Source organism: Orcinus orca, chromosome 3 (genome assembly GCF_937001465.1).
Source record: "Orcinus orca chromosome 3, mOrcOrc1.1, whole genome shotgun sequence".
NCBI classification, from domain to species: domain Eukaryota; kingdom Metazoa; phylum Chordata; class Mammalia; order Artiodactyla; family Delphinidae; genus Orcinus; species Orcinus orca.
Window position 1 is genome coordinate 58803814 of NC_064561.1, and position 20557 is coordinate 58824370.

At 52.7% G+C, this 20557-nt stretch overlaps 1 protein-coding gene across 7 annotated transcripts in view; it reads right to left on the reverse strand.

The window, feature by feature from the left end:
- The window catches only part of NDST1 (N-deacetylase and N-sulfotransferase 1), a 69114-nt gene extending 61122 nt beyond the window's left edge, over window positions 1-7992 (reverse strand). For 2 of the 7 annotated variants that reach the window (XM_033406733.2, XM_033406738.2), the window contains exon 1: window positions 7408-7548. The gene's annotated coding sequence lies outside the window, so the exon portion shown is untranslated. Of the gene's footprint in view, window positions 1-579; window positions 2622-6236; window positions 6432-6914; window positions 6969-7041; window positions 7059-7407; window positions 7549-7852 lie in introns of those variants that run through there. The other 5 variants (XM_033406734.2, XM_049707795.1, XM_049707793.1 and 2 more) reach the window with 5 other exon arrangements.
- Window positions 7993-20557: the final 12565 nt, after the last annotated feature.

Below are 20557 nucleotides of genomic sequence, written 5' to 3' on the forward strand. Positions count from 1 at the left end.
GTAAGGCCCAATTTACTCATTTGATAGAATATCAAATAGATAGAATATATATTTCTGCAGCTTTATAAAGCCTGCTACCCAAACAAGACAACCCTCCACCGCCCTTCTTCCAATGGGATCATGTTTCCAAGCACCCCTAAAGGATTCCTAGATTCTACCTCCTTATGCCTGTGTGCCCTCAGTATTTTCATCTATAAAATGGGGCCAATAATGATGTTGACCTCGTAAGATTACTTTGGGGATTACTCCAGATAAGATTACATGGAAGTGCTTATCCAGCACGGACAAGCTCTCCACAAATTGAGCAGCAATTATATGATCACCATTATTAAATTACTGAGATGCTTAAAACCACTGGGCTGGTGACAGCTAAGGCCCCTTGGCCCTCTTGGACCACATCTGGACACTGTAATCACACATGCATGCACATACCCCCGGCCCCAGCACACACCCTTCTCTGAGGCAGGACCCACTCTCTGACCCCAGCCCTGGCCCCAACCCTAGAACACAGCCAGCTTGTTCCCGGCACCCATCCTTGCCACCCACAAAGCCTCCCACCTTCGAGTCCCCCAATCCCACCTTCTTTAAGTGGCCCCAGCACTGTCTCCTGTAACCATGTTGGGGTTCTGTTCAACGGAACCCCATCACTGTGGCACAAGATTGTTTCCTGGGCAGGAGAAGCTGTTATAAGATGGTGGCTCTTTGAAGACAGGGTAGAGAGAAACTGGGCTTTCCTTTGGGTCCCCGACCTTTGCTGGTGTCTGAATACGTTAAGAGCCCAAAGAAAGAAGCATCAATTTTTTTTTTTTATTACCTAACCAAGTGTTTGTGGATGTTTAGCATGCACTGGAATCACCTGAAGAACTTCAACAGCTTGTTGGGTCCTCCTCCTCACCCCCGCCGCCCCGCCCAGTTTCTGATTTAGTAGGTCTGGGGTGGGGCTAGATAATCTGCGTTTCTAATAAGTTCCCAGGTAATGCCGACGTTACTAATCCAGAGACCAACCTTGAGAACCACTGACTTAATCTGCAGGTGAATCAGGGAGCGCTTCTGTGAACAGGTGATGCTAACAGTCCTGTAAACGCACAAGCAGGAGCTGCCAGGTGTGAGGAGAGGAGGGCGGGGACCTGGGCAGAGGGTGCAGCCTGAGTGAAGGCCCTGCAATGACACTCATTTCTCCTCACCTGGCCTCTGCCTGGGCACGCAGCATAAACCAGCAGTGGCTGAGCAATAACCACAGCAAACCTCCAGCGACCGACAGCCCGGACCTGCCCGGACAGGCCGGTCCTCGGTCAGCCCACAGGTGAGGAGAATCCAAGCTACGCCTCGCGGACCAGACCTCGGCTCCCCACCACTGCTCAACCGCGTGAGCACCAGGATTCTGCCCCACACCTCCAGACACAATCCCTTCCATCCTGGCCAGCTCTGTTTCCTCGTTCCCAGTGCCTCACACAAGTCAGTTTCATCCGACCAGAGCAGACCCTCGAAATCACCAGACCCCGATGGCAGTCCCCCGAGTCTGAACCTCTCCAGGCCGAGCCGTCCGCCTTGCCAGGACTTAGTCACCGTATCTGCTAAAAGGGGGTGGTAACACTGCCCGTCTCCCTACTGCTGTTGGGAGGATTAAAATAAGCTTCTTAGTCATTAACTACATCATCAACTACAACAATAACCATAACTAACATGGACTGGGCTTGTAGTTAAGCACCTTCCCTGCATTTTCTTTCTAAATGCTGTGAGATGGGGACAATTATTATCCCCCTTGTACAGATGAAGAAACTAAAAACAGCTTGCCCAAGGTCCCATAAGTACGAAGTGGCCCATCAGAGATTGGAACCCAGATCATCCAGCCCCAGAGCCTAGTTCCCAGCCTCTTCTCTATCTGTGTCCTAGTCACCCACCTTGAGTGAGATCTAGCCCAGGGCACCTCTCCCTGCCACCGTCCTCTCCCCCTTCCCGGGGCCCAGGGAGGCTGAGCAGGAGGTCTCTGGAGGCTGCAGCCTCCACAGTGTCCACAGTCTAGGGTATGAGTCCCTGGTCTCGAGGGCAGTCACAAGGCCTGCCAGCCAGGCCAACTTAACTGGCCCAAGTTTTAGACACCACTCAACGTGGCCACCAGGGAGGAGGCTGGCACTACAGAACTTGAGCACCTTAACCTTGATGAAAGAAGAGAAGAGGAAAAACAGCTGTAACCGAGAGAGGAAATCCTGCCAGGCTTCCAGGATAAGACGGGCAGGTCCCACACCCTAGGCAAATTGCCCTTTCTCTCCAGGCCTCAGTTTCCTCATCCATACAAGCCTCAAGTCATTAGACAGAAAGTTTAGAAACTCAGACTCCAGAGATTCTTCCCTCTATCTCTAAAAGGATAGATCATCTCCTAGGTATAAACAGTAATTATGACAACCATTGTTAGCTTTGAAAAGCTCCCACTTACTGGGTTCTTACAGTGGGTCAGGCACTGATCTGCTCAATCTCCCCAGCAAAACAGGACTGTTACTATCCTCACTCTGCAGCTGAGGAAAACGATGCCCAGAGAGATTTAGGTACTTTGATCAGGATCCCACAGTTAATGGTGGCAGAGCTGGGATGTGAAGCCAGGACTTCTGACTCCGCTCTGCAATGCTGCCCACACCCAGTGGGGCAGGAATGGGCTGCCCACAGCCACTGCCTCCAGAGCACAGAGCCTGGAGGAGATGAGAACCGGAATTCAAGACCAGGTGTGTGAAGGGCCCTGAAGAGGCCCAGATAACAGACTGTGCACATGGAAAGCAGGGAGCAGGCAGCGCGAGCTCTGCGGAATTAGGAAGAGGTCACACTGGAGCTGGGCTGGGGGGGGATTTTGGGGTGGGTGAGGGGAAGTGACTGGGGGGCAGCACCCTCACTGTGAGCAGAAATGTGGAGGCAGGAGGGGGTAGGCGCACACAGGGAGGGAAAAGTGGCAGTGGGTGAGGGGCACTGGGAGGTGAGGCACTGTGGTCACAGAGCAGGCCACCTCCCACGCCTTGGCCTCAAATAAATAAATGCTCATTTGCAATGCACATTTTAAAATTAGACTAATCCAATCTGTATCAACAAATAAAACAGGTAGGAATAAAAAGGGCCAGGAGGCAACTTGACACAAACCCTCCATCAAGATAAGAGCTTCAGGCCCCTCTGTAACTCCTTGGGTGACAGACTGGCTTTAGCCCTGAGGCCACACAGTCCAAGACATCCACATCCAACCCTTCCTCGAAGTTCCCAACCTCCAAGCTGAAGCTGATGGACAGAGCTTTGTGCCAGCCCCACACGCAGGAGAAAGCACCTTGGCTTGTGACCCCTCAGGCCGGGAGGCCCGGCTTTACCCTCTAATGAGGGGAAGGAGGGGGACAGCCCTGCCCCCCAGCCCACGCACCCCACCCCTCCCACTCCTCACTTTCAAATCCATCAGCCCTTTCCTCCAGCCCCTACTGATTCAGCCTGACCCGTGATTCAGCCTCGTTTCCTCACATTTGAGGAACGAGAGACTGAACCCATTTCACAGACTGAGAAACGAAAGCAGAAGGTTCCAGTCCTCTCTGAAACCACAGTCCCTGGCAACCCAGACTTTGGTGGCTGATCCAGAAATTCTGAGGGGCCCCTCAAAGGTCAGCTGGGCTGAGTGTTTTCCATGGGGCAAGGGCTCTCCCAGGCAGAGCGCTGCAGGGGAACTTCTAGAAGGGGCAGCTATGAAAAGCTATGAGAAAAACGGAGTAGAAGTGGGCCGAGCACCACCCTAAGATTCTCGGGTGAAAAGGGAACTGAGAGAGGTCACCCAGGCATGACCCTCCGGTACATGCCTCCGGCACCCTAACTCTCTGGCCTCTTTGCATATACTGTCAGCAATGGGGACCTTGCTGCCTCCCCAGGCACTTAATTCCCGTTAGCTTCATTGTCACCCTTGGTGCTGTCTCTGCCCTTGAGAGCCACACAGGACAAGACTATGCCCTCTGCCAGTAGACAGCCCTGCAGGGAACTGAAAGCAGTGACACTGCCACTTAAGGGTCCTTCCCCAAACCCTAGACCACCTGTGATGACCCTATCCCCAAGATACCTACAAAGTCCTGCAGCCTCCCTCTCCTTCCCTCTCAGTCCCATGGCCTGAGTCAGACCTTTGGTCAACTTTCTGCAAGACCACAATTAGCATCATCTCTGAGCTGGTCTCAACCCTGCCAGTCTTGGCACCACCTTTGGCCAAATGACCCCTGAGAGGAGCAGCACGACAGGGCAGAAACTGTTCAAGCCTGTTCACTTACAGTTCTGTAAGTGACTCGACCCCTCGGAGCCTCCACTTCCTCATCTGAAAATGGGGTGGGGCTGGGGGTGGCCAGCAGCAGCTACTTTGCGGGGTATTGTGAGATCTCAATGGAGCATCTGTAAGGAGCCTGGCACAAGACACAGTAACAGGCATCGACTCAACGAGCTGCTTACAACCCTCTGTCCTCTCCACCAGCCACAGACTGAAATCCAAACCCCCGAGGAGGACACCGCAAGCTCCCCACGACCCCATCTTGCCTCCCACAGCCCCCTTTCCCACTGCCTGCACCCTCACAAACACTTCCTCCCCCAGGAAGCCCTGTCGACATAAACTACCAGAAGAGCTTTTCCCCTCCACTGACCTTCCAAAGCCCGTCTATCACTGATCACATCCTGCCTCTTCGCCATCACTTGATCCTTGCCTTCCCTCACCTGTCAGATTAGCGGCCTCTCCAGCCAGAAAGCAGGAGCATCTCACCTCATTTCATTTCCCAGTCACCCCCGTCCACAGACATTTTCCATACATATTTAACAAATGACCCTAACGTTCCAAGTAAAGAATGTCCAAGTCCTCCAAACAGTCCAGATATTTCAAGCCATACCCAAAACCAAATTCCAAGCCAGCAGAAGTCTGCCCAGTCTCTAGGGACTCGCAGGCCTGGCTTTGACACCAAAGTGCAGAAGATGGGTCAAGCAGGCCCAAAGCCCAGGGCAGAGAAAGCTCTGGGCTGCTAAGACCAGAGTCCATTTCTAAGTGTCTCACGTGCAGGTCTTTCAGTTGGCCCCTAGGTCAACCCCCAGCCTATGATTTCATATTCTTAACCACATTCTCAACTTGTGATTGTAAAACTGTTCTTTGTATACCCCTTGTGATAGGAGACTCACTACCCATCTTTTCATTCTTGCTGGCTCCTCCTCCCTTCACCTGTTGATTCTCTTGCTCTGATCTCAAGGAGAGTCTGACCACACGCCTAGGGTCATCCCCATCCCTCAGGAATCTTTTCAGCCCCTCCACTCAATCCCCCACACTTCTGGGCCCCCTTAAAGTCTAGCTAAGTAGTGGAATTTCCACTCTTGTTCCTACCAGCTGGCAGTGAACCGTCAGCCCAGGAGGACCCCCTATCCTCAGGGCCCAGGAAAAGCCTACGGACACTGCAAATTCCAGAAGCAGTGCTGGCACAGCCCTCGGAGAAGTTAGAAGAGTAATGCACAAACTTTCCTCTCCCCAGGACTTTTTTTCGCTATCTGCTCCCACTCCATTGTTTTAAGATATCATTCACTAACTAGCAATTTGTTTTCCATTTTTTTAGAAATTACTCAAGGCCCCCGCTCAGAGCCTGACCCACAGTCATGGGATGGTACCCCCACCAAACGGCTAGGCCAGCACAGGGCACTAAGGTGAGTGAAAGTCTGGGCCACCCCACATTCACTCCTGGGCTATTTACATGGAAAATGCATGCCCTAGGCTCAGAAACCCACACACGCATGCATTTTCCATAAGGATTCTGCAATTGAGACATGTGCTCAGAGTCCACCCTTCATTACTGCTCTCAAGGACCCTTGGGGCTGGGGCATTACTTTTGCAATGAGGACCCTGCTGATGAGTCAAACAAGAGGACACCTGCAATATAAATCCCATCACCCCACGGGCTCCACTCCTGGCCCTACCTCTGCCCCCTGCTGATCTGAAAGTGACCTGGTCTGGATGGAGTAGAAAGGCTCTTCGGTCCCCTGGGTGCTGGGGAGAGGCCTGTTGACAAAGCCACTAGCTGTCCCCAGCCAGAGCCAGGGAGCACTCCTCCCTGCACCACCCATACTATGAAAGCGTTCCTACCACGGACCCAGCCAGCAACAGAACTTGGACCCTTAACGGAGCTCCAGGCCTGGGCTCCAGCTGCCCACAATAACAAGAGCCAGGGCACAAGACCTCAGCCCACACCAGTACCAGACAGAAGGAGCATCACCTGAGGGTAAGGGTAAAGGGAAGAGCGGCCTGTGTCCTCATGATTTCAATGGAAAATGAGCTCGGTCACAGCAGGATCTTATAAAGCCTTGTAGTTGAGACTCAGGCTGGGGGAGGGGAGTCAAATCCAAGTTCCACCACATCACAGCTGTGCGACCTTTAGGATTCTGTGCCTCTGCCCCGCTGTAAAATGCTGCTAATAGTAACATGGGAGAATTAAATGAGATAATGTATCTAAAGCAATTGGCCCAGGGCCTGACATATAGTACACATGCAACAAATACTTGTTGAATATAAACATGCCGCCATTTACTAAGGTACCACAGGTTCTCATTTCATCCTTATTCTGGCTGATTCTATACTTTGCCCATTTTACAGGTGAGGAAACTGAGGCTAGGGGAAGGTAAGGAACCAGCCCAAGGCTACAGAGCTGGGAAGTGACAGACATCCAGGTCAGTCTGAACCTCAAACCAGGGACAGTAATGCCGCAGGCCATTCCAAACGCTCTGGGGCAGGGGTTGGGGGTGGGGGCGGTTTTACAGCACCCGGGTGTGATGGTGGGATTCTGTATCCCCTGGGCCTGGCACGGCCCCTAGCTGACCCGCGTGCTTAAATCTGGGAAAGCGCCAATTTCCCAGTCTGTCCCAGAGCCCACGCGTCCACGTACGCCCCCTCCTACCCCGTCCCAGGGTGTTAAAGGGCAGCGTTCAAAGCAGGGGTATAGTTGCTCCCGAGAACCTGAGGGAGAAGGGGAGTTAGAGACCAGGCCGATCACAGCCCACAGAAAACCGGTCCGGCTGCCTTACCCTTTCCGAAGCGGGAACCTAGCCTCTAACCCCGTCCCTCGCCAGACAAAAGTTTCCCCTGTTCGGGAGTAGAGGAGGGGGAGGGGGCATTCCTCGTGAGTGACATTATCCGTGACCTACAGCTGCCGCGCTGCCCTCACCGGCACCCCGGCCTGCCCCCGGCCCCCGCCCGCTCCCCCACCCCTTTGTCCTCCCACCCGGTTGCGCGGGGCCCGGCAGACTCTACGAGCCCGCCCGGCGCCCGCCCGCACCAAACTTGCGCCGGCGGCCGCTTGGGCCCCGCGCGGCCTGCACGCCCAGCTCGGCTCGGGCCCCGCAGGCTCGGCGACAGGGGACTGGCCCGCCCCGGCCCTCTCAGCCTCTTACCTGCCACGGCTGGGGCGCCACCCGGGGCAGGGGGCACTCCCGGCGAGCTGCCGGACGCCTGGGTCCCCTGGGCTGTGTGTGCGCTGCCAGGCAGTGGCCCGGGCCGGGCTTAACCCCTTCGCGTCCGCCTCCCGCAGCTCCCACCCACGCTCCACGCCGCAGCCGGCGTTGCCGCCGCCCGCCCCGCCTCCCGCCCGCTCTCCTCCCCCTCCCCCTCCCCCTCCCTCTCGGTGCCCAGCCCCCAGTCCCGGTCCCCGGCACTGCGCTGAGGCAGCGCGCACCCTCCCCCCTCATCCCGCGGTGGGAGGTGGGGGTCTCCCTTTAGACTGCAAGTTGGGGCGCGCCGCCTCGCTCACCGCGGGCCCGCGGAGCACAGAGGGGCGAACCCGCGCGCCAAGGGGCCCCCAGCCTGTCTCCCCTTACCCACTCCGTCCCCGGCGCCTACCTCCCCGAATGTCGGCGGAGGGAGCGGGGTTCGATCCCGTGATGGAGCGTGGGTGCCGGCCGGAGATCTGCTCCACAGGCCCGAGCGGCCGGCTGGCGTGCGGCGCGCACCCCGGGGCGGGGGCCGGGGCGGGACCGGGCGCTGCTATCAGAGCTGGATTTCTCGGCTTCCACCCGGATTCTCCCTCGGCTCTCCCGGCCGATTCGGTGCTGCTCGGCGACCACGTGACGCAGGCTGCCTTTGACCCCAGTCTCAGAGCGGGTAGGGGGTGGGGGCCGGAGGGGGTGTCAGATGCGGGACCCACGAGGGCCCGAGGCGGCTGCCGGGAGTCCGGGAGGCGGTGACCCTGGGGAAACAAAGCCCGGGGGAAGCCAACAAGTTATTCGGGGGTCAAAGAGGGAACAGCACTGGGGGTCGGAGAGGCTGCAGAGAGACCGAGAGAGACAAAGACCCGCGCCCGCCGTGCCTCCGAGGGTCCTGGGAGCGCCCTGGCTGGCCCGAGGGGGCTTCCTGGCTCTACCAACACTGGGCCGATGACAACCCTCCAGGGCCTCCTCAGACGGCTCCCCAACAGCCAAGTCTCTGCTGGAGTGACCCCTTCTGGGCAGTCCTTCCCAGCCCCACCTACCCCTTTGCCCTTACTCTCGAAAACCCCTTTATTTCCTTTTTCGTGATTATCTGGTTCACTTACTGGTTGCATTGTTTAGAATGCATCTAAACTAGAATGTCATCTCCCCCAACAAGTTGTTCCCAGCTGAATTCCCAGCGCCTGGCACATAACAGGCAAATGAAGAGGTTGATGACATTGTGCAAATCTCTTCTCCCACTGCGCCTCAGTTTCCCACCCCCAGTGCAACCATCTCAAGGACCCTGCAAATTAGGCAAGATTACACTGGTCATCGTCATTACACAGATGAGAACAGCGAGGCCCAGAAACACAAAATGATTTCTGGGAGTCTCTGAAGTGGCTGAGAGCCCCAGTCTGCACTCAGATCTGACTGTTCCAGGTGGGGCTTTTTACCATCCATGAGCCTGCCTGTAATGAGGGACTGGGTCATTAGTTGATTGGTTGATTAGTGAGCCATAAGGAGCTTGCTAATGATGTAGATCACCAGGCCACCCTAGAGATCCCGACTCTGTGGGCCTGGGGTGAGACTAGCAAATTTGGAAAACAATGGATCGGTGGTTTCCGAAGGACCTTCAGAGGCTCGAGATTACCTAATTGTAGGAGCAAAACTTAAAAAAAAATATGAGCAACCAAAGCAGAGCCAAGAGAGGTAGAAAAGCCAAGCTTGACATACGAAAATAGGACAGAATCATCCCAATTCCCCTAAAGGGTAACCTCCTGTGCTGGGGGGAGGGGGGAAGGGGTTTCAGCCAGCCCATTCATGTCTCGGAGGAGGAAAGACGCTGAGGCCTGAGCAAGGTTGATGCTGGGGAATGGGACCAGGCTCTGGACTCCCAGTCATGCCCATGTGACAGCTTTGCATGGAGTGTAGTCAGTAGGACTAAGCCTAAGGGTGGTGATCACAGGCCCACACTGATGTTCAAAGATAGGCTTGTGACTTCCTAGTGCACACTCCAGCCATGCCACCAATTTAGCCAGGGAAAGCAACATCCACTAGCAAATTCTCTTTTATAATCTACGTTCCTGTGGTCAATGATCTAAAGTTCTTGAATACTGTCTGGGTCTTGGGCAGGTTAAACAAGCCCCTAGAATCTTATTTTCATCCACATGAGGTCCTGTAGCATCTTCCCTGTGCCAGGCACTGTGTTCTTGGTAACAGGGTTGAAAGAGACATGGGTCTGCACTCTCAAGAAGTGTCGGGGTGTGTTTGGAGGTGATCTGCATGTCCCTCCCTGTGTCCGGAGGCTGGCTGAGCTGAGGGCCTGCTGGGGAGACCCAGGGCAAGTGCTATGGCCTACAATAAGAGGGGAGCAGAACAAGGGAACTTTGGGGGGAGGCAGCCTCTGAGCAGGATCTGGAGGGACCAGAGGGGATCAGGGCGGGGATACGGACATTCCTGGTACAAGGAACAACCTGTTACAGGCCACATGGAAAGCGTTCAGGAAAAGCTGAGTGTTGCATGGAGGGGGGTGGGGGGAAGGGTAGAGGAAGCAGGAAGGAAAGAATGAGCAAGAAAACTGGAGAGGTGGGTTAGGAGCAGTTTATGGGTGACCTTCTCTGAGGGGCCCAAAGGAAAGGACATTATCCTGAGGGCCAGGTGGAGTGAGAAGGCTATAAGTAGGTGAGGGAGGTAATAAGAGCGATGCTATGGGAGGGTAGAGAGGGATGGAGGCCAGTCAGGTCACGGAGCTATTCTCCTGCCCAAGCTGAGCGAAAGCCAGTATCTCACCAATGGAGTTGCAGGTCCCGAGCATTGGCAGGGGGGAGGGGGGACAGCTGTGAGCTGGGGTGACTCCCCATCACCGACAGCTCTTCCTACTCTTTTCAAATCTTCAGTTACCATTCACCAAGTTGGGCCCAAGGCCCTCCAGCTCACTGTTACCCAGAAAGCCTGCAAAAAGGCAAGGCCCAGGCTCCACCCTGGGCATTGGCCTCCATGGGTCTAGGTGAAGCTGAGGACTCGCATTTCTAACCATACCCTGGGAGGTTCTGAGGAAGATTGTCGAGGTGCCCTGCTCCTCCACCCCCTCAGGACCCACCCACACCTCCCAGAGCTTTGGGGCCCTTCTTTGTGCTGGTAACTTCCCCTGCCCACACCCCCTCCTCAGTCCAGTGTCCTCCCCACTGGCCACTTGACATGCTCCTTGGCTGCCCCAAGGTCCCCTTTATCCAACTCTGTAAACCAAAGGCTGAACTTCCAAACCTGCATCCACCAAAACCCGCTTCTCTCCCTCCTCCTATGTGTCCAGTTCACGTGTCCAGTCCAGAAATCTGTCACCAGCCCCTGTCCCCACATGCCATCCATGAGCCAGGGCCACTGGTTCCGCCTCCAGTTTTCTGCTCTAACCCAACCCCATCCCTTCCTCTTCATCACTACCACCCTAGTCCAATCCAACATCTTGTCTCTGCCTCAGCCCGTGTTAACAGCCCCTTCACTGCTCTCCCTCCCCCCCCACTTTGCCTCTTCTAATGCAACCTAATCATGCCCATTTCTTACTTAAAGCCACCAATGCCTTCCCATTGCTCTCAGGATAAATTCCCCACCTTGTTGTCCAGCCTTACCTCTTGTCCTAAGTGGTATGCCTGGCCTTCCCCTTTACCTGACTAATTCCTCGTTCAGAGTGTGGACTACCTGGGTTTGAATGCTGGCTCTGCCACTTACAAGCTGTGTGACCGTGGGCCAGTTTTTATTTTTTCTTAAATAAATTTATTTATCTTTTTTTTTTGGCTCGTTGCGTCTTCGTTGCTGCAGGCAGGCTTTCTCTAGTTGTGGCGAGTGGGGACTACTCTTTGTTGCGGTGCGTGGGCCTCTCATTGAGGTGGCTTCCCTTGTTGCAGAGCACGGGCTCTAGGTGTGCAGGCTTCATTAGTTGTGGCACGGGGGCTCAGTAGTCGTGGCTTGCAGGCTCTAGAGCGCAGGCTCAATAGTTGTGGCGCACGGGCTTTGTTGCCCCGCGGCATATGGGATCTTCCTGGACCAGGGCTTGAACCCATGTCCCCTGCACTGGCAGGCGGATTCTTTGCCACCAGGGAAGTCCCGGTGGGCCAGTTTTTCAAACTTTCTATGTTCATCTCTAAAATGGGATAACAGTCTGTACTTCCTAGGACAATCGTGAGAATTAAATGAGTTAAACATGTAAAGCCCTCAGAGTGGTGTCTGTCACATGATAAGCACTATTAAAATGTTAGCTAAATGGTTAATTTTTATTTTTGGGGTATCAGGTTAAATTTCATTTCCTCCTGGGGCTTTTCCTCTGTCCCTAACCCAGACCACTTCCTGGTCTACATGTCACAATCCCTCTTCATCATCCTTGTAGTTAGTTGTCGGCTGCCTCTCTCTAGAGTGTAAGCTGTGTGTGAGCAGGACCACATTTGTCTCAGACACAGCTGAGCTCTGGAACCCCACACAGAGCTATAGTCACAGGGCAGGCAACCAGCACATATTTGCTAACTAAACAGATAAAATGAAAGTCAACAGATTCATCACAAAACAAAGAACACTGCCTCCCTACAACATGCCCATCCATGGTACTTCATTCATTTAGTCATTTGACATTGATTAGTACCTCTCCTATAGTCTTCCTCACACCATCCTGGTGGGGGAGGAAAAGTAGAGGGACATAGAGATGAACATGACAGATGTGGCCCCTGTCCTCAAGGAACGTATGGTCTACTGCAGAGACAAACACGTAAATGCACCAGAAGATATGACGCAATGTAACCATGTTGTTATACTGGCCTGAAACAATTCTGCTTCCCAGGAGGTCTTTGGGACAGGAAAGTGAAAAGTAAATGAAAACAGACACTGTTGCCTACTTTAGCCCCTACCGCCAGGTCCTAGCAGGGTTGTCTATAACAGAGCAGGAAGGGTAGGTCCTGTCCCAAGGGCATTAAGATAACCCCCTCTTTCCCTGCCTGGAGACCTCCTATTCAGCCTTCAAGGCCCCACTTAAGCAGCACCTCCTCTGGGAAGTCTTCCGGTTCCTGCCAGGGCTCTCTATGGGACTTCGTCACGGCTCTAGTGATTTTCTGGGACTATGGTGGGATTTGTCACAGAGAACCCAAATTTCATGTCATTTGCTTCTTAAAAAAGTAAAAGGTGATTCAATGAATGTGTAACTACATGTGATTTCACGGTTTGGACTTCAGTGGAGGCAGAAAATAGCCTCTGTCAGACCATGTGACCTGATTTGTGGTTTGGAGAACATGGTCACCGTAATTACAGCATTGACCACATGGTGTAACAGTTTCCTCTCTCCTCTCTCCCCGCGCGCGCGCGCTCTCTCTCTCTCTCTCTCTCTCACACACACACACACGCACACACACGCACACACACGCAGTTCTTCAAGGACAGGGACTATTTGCTTTCTGGCAGACCTTGATATCTGTTAAGCAAATGAAGGAGAAAAATCTGTGAAATGGGCAGGTTATCCATGCTTCAGATGGACAATGGATATAAACTGTTCTGAAAAGCAACCAAAGACTGTCTGAGGTGGGGGATGGGAGTAATTAACAGCAATTAATTGCTTACTCTGGTGCATACTACCTGCTTTCCGCCATTTGTTATTGAGCAGCCCAGAGAGTTGTAGCTCAGAGAGGTGAAGCAACTTTCCCAAGGTCACCCAGACAGGCGTGGCAGAGGAGGTTTCGAATCCAGCCCCACCTAACTCGAAGGTTAAGTTCTTAGCACTATTACCGCACCTCCCAGTGCCCGGGGGCAGTGAGCCTCCAAACTGTGCAGGACCACCTGGGTTCTGTGCCCTAGTCCCCCGCTTCCACAGGGTTCGCCCACCCTTCCCTGTTGCACCACCACTTTCATCTACGCTGCTGCTGTCTGAAGAGCACTTGCAGCTGGTTTCCAAAGCAGTCCCGTCTCTGGGGCCAGGTTTCCTGTTTCAGGCAGAACCCACCCAAGGATGTGTGTCCCGCCTTCCCCAGCCCATTCCTCACTCCCAGGAGCTGCCTGGGCCAAGGACTCAGCTAGCACAATCCCTTGCACGTGCAGCACTCTTCCTGTGTTTTCTAAAGCATTTCCCAATTCTGTAAACCAATTCCCGGGGACTCCACAGCAGTCCTGAGGATTTTTCACAGTGGAGGCTTTTTCACCCCCATTTGATGATGATTTTCCACCCCCAAAGGTGAGAAAATGGAGGTTTGGCCAAACCGTGGGAGATCCCCTCAGCTGATCAGAGAGCCGAGCTGCAGCTAAACACCATTTCAGACCACCGCCTCCTTCTTCCAAGTCCCTGGAAGGTTCAACTTGACCAAGAGAACGGAGATGAAGGGTGAAAGATCTTTGGAATCCTCACACAGAGAAGATAATAGCTTCTGCAAACAAATGTAAATCAGTTAATTTCCCTTTTTACTGTGTTGATTGTGATGCACTAATTACAACCTGGTGAAAGAAAAATACAAGCGTGTGTGGTCTCTAAATGACGCCACCACAATAGGCTCAAAGTCCTCTGAGGGCAAGGCAGGGTCCGGGGCTCAGTTCCAGCCTGCTAATCTGGGAGCAGAACCCTCTTCATGTGAGGGCAGAAGCTAAGGGCGGCGGCGGAACTGTTCCTTCCCAAACCTCTCCAGAGGAGCTCAGCACTGGCCTTGACCTCACCCCCAGGCCATTTCTCATCCACTCCTCCACTATCTGGCCTCCTCATTCTTCAATTTCTTCACTTGACCACCAGGAGCTAACTCCTTTTTTAAAAAATTGAAGTAAAGTTGATTTACAATATTGTGTTAGTTTCAGGTGTATAGCAAAGTGATTCCGTTATATATTATTTTTCAGATTATATTCCATTGTAGGTTATTATAAGAATAATATTGAATATGGTTCCCTGAGCTATACAGTAAATTCTTGTTGCTTATATATTTTATGTATAGTAGCGTGTATGTGTTAATCCTATACTCCTAATTTATCCTTCCCCCACCTTCTCCTTTGGTAACCATAAATTTGTTTTCTATGTCTGTGAGTCTATTTCTGTTTTGTATACAGATTCATTTGTATTATTCTTTTAGATTCCACATATAAGTGATATCATATGGCATTTGTCTTTCTCTTTCTGACTTCTCTTAGTATGATAATCTCTAGGTCCATCCATGTTGCTGCAAATGGCATTATTTCATTCTTTTTTATGGCTGAGTAATATTCCATTGTGCATATATACCACATTTTCTTTATCCAGTCATCTGTTGATGGACACTTAGGTTGCTTCCATGTCTTGGCTATTGTAAATAGTGCTGCTATGAACATTGGTGTGCATGTATCTTTTTTAATTTAGAGTTTTCATTGTTTCCAGATATGTACCCAGGAGTGAGATTGCTGGATTATATGGTAACTTTTTTTTTAGTTTTTTAAGGAACCTCTATACTGTTTTCCATAGTGGCTTCACCAATTTACATTCCCACCAACAGTGTAGGAGTGTTCCCTTTTCTCCACACCCTCTGCAGCATTTATTATTTGTAGACTTTTTGATGATGGCCATTCTGACTGGTGTGAGGTGATCCCTCACTGTGGCCTTGATTTGCATTTCTCTAATAATTAGTGATGATGAGCATCTTTTCATGTGCCTGTCGACCATCTGTATGTCATCTTTGGAGAAATGCCTATTTAGGTCTTCTGCCCATTTTTAAATTGGATTGTTTGTTTTTTTGATATTGAGCTGTATGAGCTTGGAGCTAAATCCTTTTAACATGACTCAGATCAAAAGATTACATTCATCAAAGGCAGGGGGGACATTTCTTCTCAAGATTCCCATCAATTATTCCAGTTAATTCTCACCACTCCCATGGGGTAGGGGGTGGGCACCACAACCCCCACTTTCTAGTTAAAGAAAATGTGGCTCAGGGTCCCAGCACCTCTGGCAAGTGAAGCAGGGAGGCTGGGCCAGGCCACCTGGTCTGGAGGTTGCTGTCCAGTTCTCCTGGGTCCCTGCACTCCTTACACATACCCAGCCTCCCTCATTCGTTTGCATTCTCCTCCTGGGCTACCTTGTCATCTTCATTTATGATTCCTGAACTAATCCAAACTGCCTTTTTACAGATATGGAGACACTGAGGCCCAGAGAGGAACAGGGGTCTGCCCCCATCACCAGTGAGGCAGCCGAGCTACGACGACCCTTCCCCATTGCCCAGCTGTGTGTGTATCAGAAGCTGAGAAGAAGGGGGCACCAGTAAGGCAAGGATGCCCAGGGTCAAGTCTAGACATCATTCCTGGGCCCTTGGAGATGTGCCAGCGTATGGGGGGAAGGGCAGTGTTGACCCCAGTGGGAAGTTGGCTCTGGAACTGGCATGGTGGCCAGACTCTTGTCTGGGGCTATCTGCTCCAACAGGCATGGAAATTCTTATCATTCCAAGGCCTCCTCTTCACACAGACCTGTCTGGGCTGGGTCTGTCCTGAGATGGAGCTGGGGTTGCGGGAGGGGGCAGGAGGGAAATGGCAGGGATACCGCCCCCCATTCACACACAACATGGTCACACGCATTCACCCATCCACTGCACACACCACTCACCCCACCCACCTCCCTTTCCCCCAACCTGCCCTCCTTCCAGTGCTTAAGAGCTCTGGAGCCAGACTATTCTGTGTGGAAATCCAAGGTCAGCCTTCACTTACTGTCACTTAACGTGGCTTCAATTGTTTATTTGTAGAATGGGGATAATAGTACTTACATCGTAGCGTTATTGAGAAGATTAAAGGAAATATTAGGAAACCACTTAGCACCATGCCTGGCATAGCTATAGTTGTTACTGTTGTTTTATCCAGCACTCCCCTATAGCTCACTGGAGTTCCCCCTCTATTGTACATACACACCCCTCCCCAGAGGCCAACTCCCAGGCTGCCCTCAGCCAGCTGAGCCCACCCTCACAGCCCTACCGCCCGCCCTCTTACCCCTCTACTCCAGGCAGCCTGGGACCCTCAAGGCCTGGGTACTGGCCACGTGTACCCAGCATTCCTTCTGCCCAGAATGCCCTCCTCTCCACCTCTTCACAACTCTAACTACCCTCTCCTTTCCTTCAAGTCCCAGCTCCAGTCCCACTTCCTCTAGGACGCCTTCCCTGACTGACCTCTGATCTTCCTCCTCTGAATTGCTGAGGTGCTCTGAGTGAGTCATTGCCACTTAGTACTGGCTTGGAATTCCTGACTCTGTCAGTAGGAAAGCCTCTTCCTTCTTCCTCCCCACAATCTCTTAAAATTGAAAACAGCATTCTACAGGCAGATTTGAAGCACCCTAAATCAACCTGCTGATTCCTGTGTCACCCCACATCCTAGCACCTGGAGTCACCCATCACACATCTTCCTAGAGCTGGGAACAGGGTGGGGCTCAGAGACCACGCAGTGCAGGCCAGTTACCCAGACAAACAGAATACTCTACAAACTGGGAGAGGCTGGAAGGATCCTCACTCTGTCACTGGGGTCCGTCCCAGGAACAGTTCTGCTGAGGAATGGGGAAGCAGAGAGGGCCATCTGGAGCAGAGGCTCCCTGAAACTCACCTGTAGGAACAGGTGTCGAGGTAGACCCTGCAGCCTGTAGAACAGTGGCCTGGGGGGAGAGGAGGGAGGGGCAGGACTCAGACTCCACACCTTTCATGGGGAGAAGGATGCAGACCTGTTCTGGGAGGCCCTGGAAGATGCTCTGGGAACCAACCATGAGGGTGGAAGAAGCTGCAGGAAGCAGATCCCACCCGACACCCAGAAACTCTAACCATTCCAAAAGCCCAGCAGCCATGGCGGCAGTGAGTTCTCCATGGGAAGGTGGGGGGAAGGGGTAGGCAGAGGCTGGTCAGTGCTGGTCAGGGTGGGCTAGAGCATCCCTGCACTGGGTGGGAGAAGGATCAGGATTCTTCTCAGATTCTTTTAGGCTCTGAGAGTTAGTGTCTAAGACTCAAAGTCAGCTAGCAATATAAAGATCTGGAAATCTGGTTCTAAAATTCTATTTAAAATTCTGAAATGAAATACATGAAATTAAAAATTTTCCAGTAGCCATATTTAAAAAGCAAAAAAAAAAAAGTGAGATTCATTTTAGTAATACATTGTATTTAACCCAATATATTTAAAATATCATTTTGACATGTAATTAATATAAAGAAATTATTAATGAGATGTTTAAAATTCTTTCTTTTATACCAGGTCTTCAAAATCCACTGTCCACTTTGTATTTTACACTGTCCACTGTGTAATTAATATAAAGAAATTATTAATGAGATGTTTAAAATTCTTTCTTTCGTACCAAGTCTTCAAAATCCACTGTCCACTGTGTATTTTACATGTACGGCCCATCCCATTCAGAGTAGTCACATATCAAGGGCTCAATAACCACATGTGGTTAGTGGCTACAGTGTTGGATGGCACAGTTTGGAAACCTAAAATCTATGACTCATTTGTCTGAAATTCTGGGATGCTGCGCCTCTGAGATTCTAGAATTCTGCAGCGTACTCATGTTCTATAATGCTACAACTGTGATTCCACCAGATTAAAATGTTGCTCCAAGTCTGCGTATGGAGAAGGCTTCTCCCCACATGTCTTTTGTGTGGAAAGAAATCTAGGCCCCTTCAAAGCCCCTGGGTCGGGGGAGAGGGGAGCAAGGAACCCTCCCCTCGGCTACCATCTGGCCCAGCCGGTGTTAGAGGGGTGGGCGTGCCCGTGTGACCAGGGCACTGGCCTCTCCACGTGGAGCTGCCTCTCCCACCATCCCTCCGGCTCATCATTTCTCCATCCGTGCACACAAGCCTGGCAGTGGGACTCCTGCCTTTGAGTCCTCCTGGGGAGGGGGCGTGACCCGGCCCCCCAGCCTTGGTTTCTGTCCACTCTGGAGAGCATCTGGGGGGGCTGCTGGAGCAGATGGAGCTGGGGAGTGTGGTTCAAATCCCAGATGGAAGCCCCTGAGGATGGATCTGGTCTCCATCTGCTCGAGCCTAGGGCCCAGAGGCCCACCCATTGCACCTCAGAAGGTTCAGAGTGGTCCTGTGATATAGCCTCAACAATGCAGATGGGGAAAGTGAGGCCCAAAAGCAGAAGGGATTTCCCCCCCAGGCATAAGTCGAGTGTTGTGATCTGCCAGAAGGATGCCTCCTGCTTAGCCATGGGCCTCCTCTTCCTACTCTCAAACTCCCGGTTCCATCTCTGCCTGTGGGGAAAGTCAAGACGCAAACCTGGAATGGCAGGGTGTTAGCGAGGCTGCTGGAAGGCCCCACAGGGGTTTATCCAGGCGGGTGACTTCTTGGCTTCGGGATGCCTGTGCAAGGCCCGGAGTGTCCTGCTTCCAACCAGGCTCTTCCCAGGCTCCCGCTGCAGCAGGCCCATAGGCCCTACAAAGGGTCCCGAGTATGGGCACTGGGGCACAGGCAGGAGCCTGGGTGAGGCAGAAGCTGGAGCTGGGTGGGGAGGGTCTCGGTTGACATCAATCAGCTTCTGCATCTGGTGGTATCCAGTTCTGTCCTCTATTTCAAAGTCCTTTCACAGCCACAGTCCCATTTATCCTCATGAGAGCCCAAGAGGAAAGGTGGGAGGGAGGGTGTGCCGTCAGCCCATCAACTCCCAGCGCGAAGGCCATGCAGAGGGCCTGGTGCTGGAGTTTTGTTACTGTCCCACATTTCACAGGTGGGGAAACTGAGGCCCAGAGTGGGGCTATGACCTGTCTCGGACTATAGAGCCAGAGGGAGGCTGGGTCTAGGCCCCTGGGGAATCATTGGCTCAGCACCCATTCAGGGAGTACACCCACCCCACCCCCGCCCCCCCATCCTGCTCCACTCCCAGGCACCCAGACGCTCTGCAGCTGAGGAGACAAAGATCAGCAGTTACCCGTAGCCATATTTTCCAGGCTGGGCTGCTTCCAGGCTGGGTTTCCCCTCGGAGGAAAGCCCCAAGGTTGTTCTGCGTGGTCAGGAGAACCAGAGAGGAAATGACAAAAATCCTGCTACAAAGGGCCGCAGAAAACAGTCTGACCTTTGGCCTCTAGGGATCTGGTTCTGCCAACGTGGAGGCGCGGAGGTGGGGGGTAGGGGCGTGCCGCAGGAAGGTAGCCCTGGAATCCTGATTTGGAAAGGCATCAGCTTTGGAGTGAGGTGGACCTGGGTTGAGTCCCAGCACTGCTACGTAGTAGCTCTGTGATCTCGTGTCTGTGACTTCAGCTGGGCTCTCTCCGGGGGAACTGGCTGATACGCATCTCCAGGGCAGTGGGCGTCTGAGTGTACATCAACTAAGCCCATAGTTAGTTCTTGCTCAAATGCCCTTCCAAGAACTGATCAGTTTTGGGGGCCCCCATCTGCCATACTTCGCTGTCATAAAAATGCTCCATATATATTTTTTGAATAAGCAAATGAATGAATGATTTTTGCCAGCCAAGAATATAGCAAAATATAGGGGAAGGCTTTGAACTAGTCTCTCCGGAGATCTGACAGATTCTGTCACAGCTCACAGGGTAGCCTCATTTTTTAAAGCCCTTAATAATAACTAAACTTTCTGAAGCATTCACTATGTGTCACGCTTCGTTAAGAGCCTTAAGAGCATCTAGTTCTCCCAGCAACACTCTGAGAAGGTGTGACTATTATCCCCATGTTTCAGATGAGGAAACTGAGGCACAGAGAGGCTAAGTAACCCCGTGGTCACATTGCTGGTTTGCCGTAGCACCTAGACGTGGAGCCAGCCTTCCTGCCCCCAGACCCCATGGTTTTCACTCGCGGATGGCCGAGGACCCCTTTAGCTCTCCCTTCCAGGCTCCTCTGGCCAGGACTCCCGTCACGGAGGGCGCTCCCCTTCCCGGGCTAGTGCTGGTGCTGTTCAGGGCTTCCCATGGGTTTTGGAGGCTCCCGCAAATCAGCCTTTCGGGGTGTATGTGGGAGATGAAGTGGGAGCTCTACCCACTCCAAGACTGTCACCCCGGTCCTTTGTCAGAGATTAATTCTCACAGCTTTCTGGCTACTTCCTGCCCAGAGGGAGGCAGGAAGTAAGGCCACCTGGTACTTGGGCTCCAGCTCCTTTGTTTTCCTTTAGCTTATCCTCCCCCTCCCCTGCCCCAGCTGTGGACCTTCCTCTTCCTTGCCCAACTTCAGACCTTGACCCTGAGGTTCACTCCCAGGCAGAC